The sequence below is a fragment of the Phalangium opilio genome, unplaced genomic scaffold (genome assembly GCF_054372755.1).
Source record: "Phalangium opilio isolate 3A_F unplaced genomic scaffold, DU_Popi_V2 ptg000045l_1, whole genome shotgun sequence".
Classification (NCBI taxonomy): Eukaryota; Metazoa; Arthropoda; class Arachnida; order Opiliones; family Phalangiidae; genus Phalangium; species Phalangium opilio.
The window spans coordinates 7,254,056-7,266,646 of NW_028324168.1; the positions used below are offsets into that span (position 1 = coordinate 7,254,056).

Consider the following 12,591-nt stretch of genomic DNA (forward strand, 5'->3'; position numbering starts at 1 on the left):
CACTTCCGGTGGAATGAATCGTTTTGATCTAAGCCTATTAAACATTTCAGGCCATTTAACAATTTTCTAAATTTACTTAAACGCGATCTGTGAAATATTCCGTTGGCTCTTCCAAGAACTTCGTGCCTTTACGATATTTTTAGTCTTTTGCCCTATTTTCCTGTTGTTGATTAAATTTTATTCAAGATTGAACTTTTATTATAAAAGATTTGGTAAATGGTTGGTTGTTTGACGGAGGAAGTTGGAAAGGAAGGTTGTAGCTCAGTTGTAATTGTTCCTTTTCTCGACCGGAGTCGACCAAAAGGAAAATGACCTCATTTGAGGTGTTACTAAATTCTTTTTTATTACTGGACAAATTTAGTCGGCTGGCTTTCCCGTGAATATTTAATAGAGTTGAGCTATGGATAATAAATATTTGTCATTTTCTTCAAGGAAATTAATGAATTGAGTTATACAATTCCGTGATATACACAAGTACTAAGGAAAAGGAAGAGTCTCTGGTAATATGAGGGGACACGCCCACGACTAGCTGCGATATTCGCGATATTATACCTAAGACCCTTTATTAACGATCCCCGGTTTTACGCGAGATTCAGGGCCCCGGGTTTATAGACGCCGGTCGCTGCGCTATATAGTTTCCGACTAGGGGTTTATATAGGCCTCTATCGGGTTAGACTGTCGTTTGTCACGAGAAAATGATCTCTGGGCGAATAGGAAGTCGCGACACGTTAAGGACGCAGCAGCGCCCGGCCTCGTTAAAGCGCGTTGGTAGTGTTGGTGCATGGCGGAGGGGAAAAGTGAGAGACGCTTACGAAGTCGACGACGACGACGCTGCTGCATGGTGGAAATGGCGTGGGGTTTCGTTGATGGGCAGGAGTTGGGGAGGGGGGCGAAACGAACGCCGGAGTACTACCGGGAGGGCCGGTAAAGAGCTAGGGGGTTGCCAATATAATCGAGACGACGGGCTAGGAGAGAGAGAAGAGCTCGTAGCCCAGGCCCCGGCATCAATTATTCGCGAGGTGGCGGGCGAGGCATTAAAAGCGCGCGGGGAAAAGGGGTTTCGCGGGGCGCGTAATACGCCTAACCCCCATCCCCCACCACTACCAACCCCCCAAAACTCCGCTAGCGAAGACAAACACTATGGCTTTCGTTAGAGAGAGGAGAGAGAGACAATCCACTAACGCAGCTAGGAACGTCGTTCGTTCTCTCTCCTCCGTATCTGGGAGAGGAGTTGAGGTAGAGGAGGAAAACCTTGGGAGACGCCGGCGGCGGCTATGGAGGGTAGGAAACGCGTGGGCGTCTGTCTTTCCCTCCCCGTCAGCGTCGTGCCTCTCTCTCTCTCTCTCTCTCCTCTCTCGTCAATTGAAGCGAAGCCGAATGGAGCTCCCGGCGCCTTGGCAATTAGAAGCCGCTCGCGATCGGGGAAAACTAATCTAGCCAGCTCGCGTCGTCGTCCCCGTCTCGTTCGGCTCTCGCATTCGATAATGGTCCGCGTCCGGCTAAAGCTTTTCCTATATCCTCTCTCTCTTCTGACAGAAGACTGGGAAGAGATGAGAAGAGGAGGGAGAGTTTGTCCAAAGTTGGCTCAACCCGGCCGGCGGAGAGATCGCTAAAGACCCTCCGAATCCCGCCGCCGCGAATAAAGGATGGGTAGGATAGCTGGAGGGGGGTGCACCGTTCCCGTATTTGAGGTTATTTCGGATCGCAAATTTGGGCGACTCATTTACATCCCCGAAACTTCCCGCGCCTCGCGCGATCTTAAAATATCGGAATTATTCCGGAAGGTTCGGACGGGTTTCCACCTCCACCCTCTTCTTTTTTTTTTCTTCCCCTCCCCATCCTTGGGTGAATAATGTAGACCTATTTTTGATCAAAGACTCCACTTTTGTTACTAAAATTAGATTTCCCCGTTATATTAGAATATTTGCTGAACACCAGTTACCCCGGGTGGATCTAGAAAAATGAAAGTCGTTATGTTAAAACAATCTAATTTAAAGAGAGTGAGATAGAGGGAACGAAGGAATGATTATCGTCGACGACATTAAAGTCCTGTTAATCCTTGGGATCATTTTGATGACGTACTTTTTTTCTGTCTCTCTCTCTCTCTCTCTCTGTTTCTTTTCCGACTTTGTAACGACTTTCCCTCACCGTTTCTCGTTTAGAGTATAGACTCCTTTTCGCATCTTCAATCCCCATCATCCTTTTCCAGAGCATCTTTTTTTCTACTTCCTATACTCTTAGAGAGACTTCTATCTGCTCTTATATCCGCTTGATGGCGCAAGCTTCTTTCGCGACTTTTTTTTTTTTTTTTTACCCCGCTTTTCCCGCGTCCTTTCACACACACACGCATGAGCCTTTTTCTTATATCGTCAGAGGAGAGGAGAGAGTGGCGTCGTTCTTTTGGGGCACGAAGTAGGTGCCATGCAACGCCACCCACTACAAGGATCGGGCACCACCCTCTGGCGTCACCTCCATCGCATTCCATCCTACACCGACCCTTTTTATCCCGAGTTTCCTCTCTCTCTCTCCTTACTCCCACTTTCCTTTCCTTCCTTTTCTTGGGTATAGCCAGCCATGGTTTCTTTTTCAGGAGAAGAGGGGCAACGTCGTTCGCGTAGTACTGCTCAGTACTGTAGAACAAGCTGAGCTTTTTGGTTTGGGCGACGGGCGTCGCTCGCTTCCTGGAAATGGGGCCTTCAGTGGGACGCTAATGCCGTATAGGTCACCCCTGTCGGATCGTGGATCTTAATTTGCTAGCGTTCGGGGGACGTCAGGCTCTAACCCTCGTACTCGCGAACGCTTCTTTTTACCTCTCCGAGTGACGTATGTCACGGAGAGGTATTACACTCAACGTGTGTGTCTGTGTGTGTGTGTGTGTGTGTGTGTGTGGGTGTGTGTGTGTGTCTGTCACCGCGTTCGCAGTTGGGAAATCGGAGCAAACGTATTGTTAGTTTCCGGACTGCGTTCGCAGTTCACAGAAATTCGGAAAACTGTCCCTACTTGATGGTCTCTAACACCACCATGCACTAGTCTTCCGTCTATACCACATAGACACCAATCTGCAACATTGGCTTCTAACATCACCATCAACTGGTCTTTCATCAATACCACATAGACATTAATCTGCAACACTAGCTTCTACTCTATTATCGTTGTTATGGTTAAGATTTACGCGGCGATCAGCTAGGGTTACGAGAAACGTCTAGCCTCCCTAAGGTGGGATCACCACCAAAGGTTTTCGCAAATGCGCATTTTCTTATTATTTATCTCCATCATCATCGTTGGGGTTAAGATACACGCGGCGATCAGCTAGGGTTACGAGAAACGTCTAGCCTCCCTAAGGTGGGATCACCACCGAAGGTTTTCGCAATTGCGTACTTTCTTATTATTTACTGGGAGACGATTGCTATATATACCCTAGATTTCCAAAACTTTGGCAAAGGCAGTACGCTAGCGGGGAAACCAAAATAATAGTTTAAGTTCAAACGATATTACGAATAAAGTTTCTTAAAACGATGTAAGTATAACTAAAGCAAATATCTGACGAAGATAATAATTAATATCAAATAAATTTAAGAAATTGTTTAAGAAAAACCTCTATCAATCAAAAATTTCTAGTCAAATTTTATATAGGACGAGTAATGAAGATTGCGTATGAAGTCGAAACACCATACACATTTCATAGTCAATATAGAGCGAGTATTACAAACCACGGAAACTCTTTTGCAAAGCTAATATCGGACAAGTAATGATAACGTTAGTTAATAAAAAACTGAGTAATAAGGATACAGCTTCCACTCCATGTTTCATATTTTATAATCCTTCCTTGTCTTAGTATTCGAGATAATCCTGTTTCTCAACTCAGAATTAATACGGAAAGAGTAAAGTAGAAGTTTATGTTTTTGTCTGTGTGTGTCCGTCCATTGTTACACTAGTGCGTCGCGTTAGCAGTTAGCCTTGTGTTGATGTGTTAAGAAATCATACAGAACCTTACTAATCCCTTTTTCCATAATATAAAGTGAATATGTGGAAGTATTTTTCGTAATTATGATGCGTTTAATACTTTTGTAGCTTTAAAGCTCTGTTTCATTTTGATATTCCAAAGATTTTTTTTAATATTGTTATTTGAAATGGCTGTTTATATATTACTTAAGCTTTACTACATCTGTATATAGAATAATCCTTGATTTAGTGATTTGATGAAGAAAACTAAGACCTAGACTCCAGCGGGTATATCAAGTATTATCCGCAATAGGCTTAGTGAAACAAAGAGTAAATAATTGAGGCCTGAGGTGAAGTAAACTTTGGGCTTTGATTTTCGTGTCTATAATGGAGAGACATTAACGGTTCAGAGTGAACCGAAAGTTAAATACACTCTTAAATAATCAGGTTGAGATTTTATAATAGAAGAAAAAATCATGGTGGCAATTAGAATAGTAAAAGGGCTAATGATAAACGGGTAATAGCTACAGACTTTTTATTCTCTTTATGGTGCGCATTGACTATTAGTGCGTCTAGCTACAATTTAGCTTTGGTGTTATTTAACATTAACATTCATGTTGGCAAACTTAGAATATTGTTGAGGTGAGACGAGACGATAGTGTTTACACTGCAAACCAGTTGTGAATGTAGCTATCAGAATAAACGGTAAACAGCTGAAGCGTAGACTTCATTTCCTGTTCTTTTCCCCATTGACTGATTTCCATGTGTCCGAGATTTATTCTTATTGGATGTAAAATGTCGTCTGCTTTACTGTATATTCGCTATGCTTGGAATACTGCTTCAATATTTCATAAATTTTACTTCAAAAAAAGAGAAATAATTCCATATCTAGGTAAATAAGTTTGTAGTAGTAGACCTCTTGACTCGGAGAGGTAATATTTTGGTTTTCCCAACTTGTTCTTTTTTGCACCCCCCTCCCCCACTAGAACTAACCAGAAATTTATCAACATGAACCAATCAAATGCTACCTAGCAGTGCAGCCACAATGCTCCTTGCTTCCTACATCGACAAATTAAAAATAAATAAATGCAAAATGTAATAACCCAAAACTTGCCTGGGGGGTGATCAAATTGCGGCGACTCATTTCTGAAAAAGAAGTTTGTTTTTTTTTTTTTTCTCCAAACTTTTGGGTTAATTTTCTTTTGTTCTAACTTATCTCCGAGCCTCTTTTCGCTCGTTTTCCTTGGCTTCTTCCAAAGTTCCCCTATTCCAGTTTTCTAGACGCGGCCGTTCGTTCGATACCCTCGTCTACTAACGTACCCACCACCACCACCGTATACTCCTTTCTCTCCGTTTCTCTCGTTTATGCCTTCCACCGCGGTGTACTACTCCCACCCCTGTACTCTCTCTCTTTCTCTCTTTGAACCGTTTTCTAGCAGCGCCAATCTTTTATAAGACTTCTTCTCTTTCGCTATTTTCGGAATATCCCCTTCGTGATACGCTATACACTTTTCCCGAATAGTGTCATCCCCCCCCCTTTCAGTGGATTTTAAGGGGGATCAGGTATATCAAAGAAAGAAAAAAAGTAAAAAATAAAATATTTCTATACTATAAGAAATCCATTCCAATTTCCAGCAGCGATTCCGATTTATCTGCCTTTGATTTTATTTTAAATGTTTTTTTTAATTTAGGATTAAAGCGTAGAAAGGTATCATTAACTCGGTTTTAAATATATTGAAGTAATTAGCTAAGAACTCTAGTACCGTATAGTTTGACCTTTGAACCAAACAAAACTATTCTCGACACGCGGAAATATATAAACGACCCAGAGTCCCAGACTGTAATGAGGGGATTATTTTCCGCTGATAGATGGCGTTTAGTTGCAAGGGGTTGATGCATTTTCACCCTAAGTTTTTACTGAAGCGGAAGGTATGATTTCGCTACTCTATCCCAATCCCACCTCTATTAAGTTCTTTAGAATTTCTAGACTATAAATAAAATGTTTACTAAATATTTATTCTAAACAAATTCCGTTTGCCTCATTCTTATAACTAGGATATGTGTTAATGGTGACTTAGTCAATACTTCCATAAATAAATATAGATTGAAATATTTTTTCTCTCTCTTGGTTCAAATACTGGAAAATTTTTAGAGAGAGAGATAACAAAAAAATCATGAAAAATCAAAATACTTTACTGCCAGGTAGATTTTCCTATACGTGCGTGTCGAAAATAAAAGTTGAAAAGTTTTTTTTTTTTTTTCCTTGCCGTGCACGCCCCCTTTTTTCCGCTCACTCCCCCCCTCTCTTCAACTTGAGTCTTAGCACGCGTCTCAGACGCTTTTTATTACGAATGCGTTATGGAAAACGATATGCCTGGCTCGTTTTATGCGCATATTTTATCTCGGCCGACAAATGCAACGTCCGTTGGAAACGTGTTTGAGATCGTCATAGTCGTTAGCGTATAATCGACCTTTTTCTTTTTTTTACTTTTTATATATATTTCTTTTTCGTCTTTTTTTTTAGCTGTATAGTTTTATTTTCTGCCGTTTCTCAAGGAACTTGTTTCTTATATACGAATGATTATTTTATACTGTATATATTTTTACGAAGGACGTATTCGCATTGGTTTTGAATTATTATGTCGATGAGATTTTAACTAGTGAACAGGGATTATAGTTAAATATTAACTACTTATATATTTTCAAAGGGATTCTAATAGTTTTTGATCGTAAAATTGTCGTATTTTGATCTTAAAATTGTCGTATTTTGATCTTAAAATTGTCGTATTTTGATGGTAAAATTGTCGTATTTTGATGGTAAAATTGGCGTATTTTGATGATAAAATTGTCGTATTTTGATGGTAAAATTATCGTATTTTGATGGTAAAATTATCATATTTTGACCGTAAAAATCGTGATATTCCGTTAATTTTATACTTTTCTTAGCAATTACACTGAAACAATTGAGCCACGCTAATAGATGAATTTTTAATAATCACATTATATTTTTATTGGTTTAATATAGGAAAATCTGTTTAAATCAATTTCAACCCTAATTAAAAGAATATACAAGTTTATATATTTTTTCCTTTCTTCGCTAAAACTTTGCAGCAAACTTTATCCGATTTTTCCGTGTGTCCCCCCCCCCAGCCATCCTAAGAAGACCCTTATCCCTTTTCTTCCCTCCTTTCTTTTTTTGGTTAATTACTTTGGGGGCCTAACCATTCCCGCGTTCCCAGAATGGCCAAGTTATTGGCCGGATCGAAAAGCTTTACTTTCCTACCCAACACAGTCCAGTATTTCTCTCTCCCCCCTCTCTCTCTCTCTCCCCTCTCTCTCTCCCAAGGATCTCTTTCGGAATCGTACTAATTAGAGGCCGGGAAAAGGGGGAAAAAAGAGAGATCGTCTCCTCCGTCCGCCTTTCTACAATTATCGCGCGCGTTTTTTCATGTCATTAGCCCGTGCTCCATTTACTTCACGCGCCTGGCTGCGTGGCCGGACCATCATTTTTTTTTTTTTTTTGGCGCGCGACCATTTTATTTTACCGTATATCCCGCCCTCTCGAGGGATATACATAACGAAAGAAGCAATGCGCTCCTTGTTTTGAATTTTTGGTAATTTATCATTAATTGTTTTCGATTTTTCCAGGTATGTAGGTATGATAAATATACTAGAAATTAATTATTTCTACAGGTTAGGGTTAGCGATTACACACTCTGAGTGTTAAGGAAAGTGGTCTATTTCAAGTTATGTACGTGCTAAAAGGTATAGACAAATTTCGTGGAAAACTCGGAGGGATAATTTCAAACTATATTGGAAAGCTCTTAAGATTAAATAGTCGAGGGAGTTTAATTTCAGTTTGGGAAGAGCGTGGTCGCTTTTACCTTTTATAAGGTCATGGGAAAACCTTGAAATTAGGGTTGAATGACGTTACATTTTGCCCTCCCTCCATCTTCGCACGAAAACCTTATATCTGTTTCTGAGAATACATTTTCCCGAGCTCAAAATTGCGTATACATGTTATGTTTTCGGACAAAATCCCAAATTCAATGGGGGGGGGGAGGAATTCGGGGAAAAGGCCGGATTTCGGCAACCTTTAGCCCGTCATTAAACATATACAATATAAATTCTCGTATATACCACCACCATAAAGGAGGGAGGGGGTGATGGAGTCTTGGCGCATTCATTTCTGCAAAATGTGGAAGATCTTTGAAACCCTGCAAAATCGACGCCCGTCTCTGTACCAGAGGAAAAAAGAAAAAACATGCCCCCATCCTTTTGCTCGCTTCTCCGTTATTTTTACGTCTTTTTTTATGTGTCCTCTGTACCACCCGCGCGCGAGGACGCTTACCCATATACCTCCCCGTTCATTTTGCGCGTCTTGCCTCCCTGCCCGCCGTCTTTTCCTTTTTCTAAACAGCTTCTCCTCCTCTCCTCACCTCTCTCTCTCTCTCTCTCCCTCTTTTTCTCTCTCTACGCGACGCTTTTCCGCCTTCTTCTTTTATACAATCGAAGGAGGAAAAGCGTCGTCTCTCTTTTTTTTTTTACTTTTTGCGTCTTCTTATTTTCTTCTTTCGTTTTTTCGCTCCTATTTTTTTTCTTTTTCTTTTGGCTCTTGGTCTCTTTTGGCCTACCAGCACCGAGGCGGCACGGAACGAGCCAAGGCCCTGCATGCGTGCCACCCATCTACACAGCTATACTTTAAACCCTGAGCCCGCTTTTTCTCTCTCTCTCTCTCGCTCTCTCTTTTTCCCCATTTCTCTTTCTACACTTATCTGCCGTCGACGTGAACTAAAAGGGATCATACCTAAAGGTGTGAGTTGTATGGAAATTATATAGCGCGCGTTACTAAAGGGGATAGTGAAATTTCCCTACCCCTCCCCTGTTTCTTAATTTTAACCTTTAGGGTGGCCAGTAATTTCTTATTAGAGCATGATTAAGTACTCTAAAGGATTAATTAAATACTTACATTTTGAGTTCTGTTTCTGAAAATATTTTTGGAGTGCTACCTCACTTGCAAAACTATTTTATACACTAACTGAGCACAGATAATCGCATCGTGCAGTGTAATTTAAAAAATGTGTTATGAAAATCTCCCCTTGCCACATGTGCTAACTATTATAGCGTGAAAATAATCATAAAGGGTATTTTCCCCAAAGTGTTAATTAACCAGGTGTTTGTCTAATAGAGTAATAATACCAGTTCATTTAACCCCGTAATCTAATTAATATTCAATATCCTTTCAGGATTTCCTTTCCCTAAACATGCACGAGAATAACGACGGACGGAATTGTGAATAAGCGATTCACCAGGTAGTTGAAGAGAATTACAGTTAATACACGTCATAAATGTCGTCGACAAGTCATCTTCTTGACGGTCGCGTCTCGAAAGAGGATATCACGCCAAGTTTTCAAACAGGGAGTCGAATTAACGCCTCGATGTTAAACGGAGCTATCGGGGTAAGTGAATATATTTATTTATTTTTTTTTTTAATCATTATATATTCGAAACCGAATGGTACTCGCGTAAAGAGGTCGTACTGACGAAGTTACCTCTGACTGTAGAAGTATTTTTACTAAGGATAAGTGGCTAAGTCGGAGTCAAATCGAACTTAAAATCATTTGGAAACATGTGGTAAACAAACCCTCATGTCGGTATCCAATTCAGGGAAGGGATATGTAATAACATCAATTTAATTTGAACTGGGATTGCGTGGGATGTGATCATGTAATGATAATCACAACTATGATATTGTTTATTCCGCAAGAATTAAGTTACGGTTAAGTAGCTACCCTTGGTGATTGGATGGCGATCTTTAGGAGAACCCCCTTATTAGAACATAACCGCGCCGTTGTGGGTGGCAACGGAGTTGGCCAGCATAAGGAGGAATGAGAAGCGTCGAGGGTAGCTGGCTAGCTAGCGTCGTCGGGTTGGGACCGAGCAAGTTACGCGTCGCTTCCTCGATTCCGTCGCTCGCTCACTTTTCTTGCCCAATTCCACCTCCACCTCCACTTCTTCTTCTTCTTCTGGCTGGCGCGTTCACCCCTGTTCCTCCATGCTCCTCGCTCCGCCGTTTTCCGATAAAACGAAAAGAGGAGAGGTATGGGATGGGATGGGGTGGTTGTTCAGAACTGCGTGAGGAGGATCTATAGGGCAAGGGCATGGTAGACTGTCGCTGGTCTGTGTGTATATGTGTGTTGTACGCTGTATATATACGCGAGAAAAAGGGAAAGACAGCCCTAGCCCTGGTCCTTCTTGCCTAGAAACTCTCCGATCCGTTATTTATTTTTTTCTGCTTCTTCCTCCCAAAGACGGAGGAGACCCGAGCTTGGAAGCCTCCTTCTTCTTCTTCTCTTTCTCTAGGCGCGAGAGGCGATTATATTGTAGAGAAGGGAGATCGACTGTAGATGGGGTGGCTAAGAAAGTACTGAAAATTGTCCAAAACTTTTAACGGGAAGGGATTTTATTAATTGAGATAACTTAATGATTTTCGCAATTTATTCTGTTGACTTGGTAATTGTTGCGGGTTCACGCAATTAAAACACGTAATTGTTTATAATTAATGCAAAAATATTAAGAAGGGCTAAGAATACGATTCTATTATGAAATCGAACAAGCTAATTTCAAATATATACCCTAAAAGGCGAATTAACAAGTATTTTTCAACTTTTTCCCTCTGCCATCGGTCCTTCAGTATTGTCCATGGTATAACAATGCACCGAAGTTGAAATTGAGAGATGCTGAGGAAGTTTCTCGCAATTGAAATAAAATGAGTTTATTTATTAGCAGCTTATTGGTAAAATAATTATAAGAGTCGATTAAGAGCACATTTTCCACCTGTTTCATTGGACATTAGCGTCTGAGAAACTCTTGTATTTTCCCACTCTCCCAAATGACGTATGGTTATCCCTAACCATGCCATCCATCTATACTGCGGACTGTTTTTACTCTCCCAATTTTCCTGGCCCTGGTAAAGCCGTTTTTCGAGTAGCAGACCCCGTCTTATATCCAGGCCGGTAATATATACCCCTGACCCCCACGACCATCACCGTCCGCCCTCGCCCGTTTCTTATATCCTATAGTCCAGGTCCGGGAAAGCTAAGCCTAATATACGAAGGGGCTAAGGGATCTTCGACGGGAATACTCTTCTTTTTAAAGGGAAAAACCACGCCTTCCAAAAAGGAAGAGAGAAAAGTTATCGTGGTAGGCATGCATATAATGGTATAAACAGAAATGGACCCCCTATGCTATAGACCATCCAGCTGAAGCAGGTCTGAAGGTTTAGATAATAGTAAAAGGGCTCCGGAGTTATGCCAGGCCATATTTGCATTGTCCAGTTTTACCTTGTAGCTATGTTTACTAAATTCCATGCATACATGTATATTTAGGAATATTTTGAATGACACTTAAAGGGTTATAAGTATAACTAAGGCATTTCAAATTTTCAGGCGGGAAAAACGCACGTGGTGATACAGGGTTAATAAACCTGGAAAACCTCAGGGAAATTTAGAATTTTTAGTAAAATTCAGGGAAATCAGGGAAATTTGAGTCAAACAGGGGCCGAGTAATTAAGCAAAATGTTCATAAACATACCCTCCATAGGATTAACATTACACCCAACTTTGGAGGCTCATAACTCTGGTTCTATTAGGGATACGGGGATGTCCTTTGAGTATGTTATAGTCCTACTTCCCCCACTCTTTCGTTAACATTTGCTCCATAGGATACTCTATATACGGAAAAAACCTGGAAAATTCAGGGAAGTATATGGGGAAAAACCTGGAAAATTCAGGGAAGTATATGGGGAAAAACCCGGAAATCTCAGGGAAATTTGTTTTCCAAAAGTTGTCTGAACCCTGTGATACTTATTTGTATATCCCTTTAAAGGTGCTATGAACTTTTTAAAACCGCTTTTGAAATTCCTCCAACGAGTTTGGCGGACGAGTAGCCTTCTAAGGGAGCATAAACCCGGGCCTATTTTTCAAAACTAAATGGAGGGTTTCGGGCATTTTCTTAAAACGTCTTAACCAAAAAAAATAAATATAATCACTTGGAAAAAATCGTTTCTATCCAAGTCGGTCACGCGTTACCAAGCGAAAACCTCTCATGAAAAGAATGAGAAAATAGCTTTTTAGCCATATCGTAGTATACGATAGGCTCTTAGTTTGACCCGAGCCGTCGTAGTAGTAGTAGTAGTAGTGGCCGGGGTTGTCGCTTCGTTATCGTCAGATTTTAGCTTAAAAGGAACTTTATATTACCACAACCCACCCATAGGGGTTACTGGGCTCGGTTAGAGATTTAATTATAATTAAAATTTTTTCAGGTCAGACCCGGGAATCGAACCCGGGTCGCTGGCGTAGTAGACAAACGTTCTAACCACTAAACCATAGAGACTTGATAGAAACTCCGAGTTTGTTATTATTTATTTTTATCTCTAAAATGTCGGGGTGATATGGGGTGGGGTACCTCTTAATCTGTGGGGTCGGAAACTTTTGAATTTTTATCTGTGGGGTCGGATACTTATGAATTTGTATGTTTGGGGTTTTTATATTTATTTTCTTTTTATGTATGTGCTAATTAAATAGATAACGATTTTTCTACCGCGCTCCTCATGTGTTTCGTTCTCGTTCGGTAGCTATCGTCATGTAT

General features: G+C 40.8%; 1 protein-coding gene across 1 annotated transcript in view; it reads left to right on the plus strand.

Annotated features, from left to right (window-relative positions):
- LOC149677207 (uncharacterized) overlaps positions 1-12,591 on the plus strand; it is a 95,466-nt gene that overhangs the window by 40,432 nt on the left and 42,443 nt on the right. Inside the window, exon 2 of the mRNA XM_089838225.1 lies at positions 9,189-9,401. The gene's annotated coding sequence lies outside the window, so the exon portion shown is untranslated. The remainder of the gene's footprint in view (positions 1-9,188; positions 9,402-12,591) is intronic.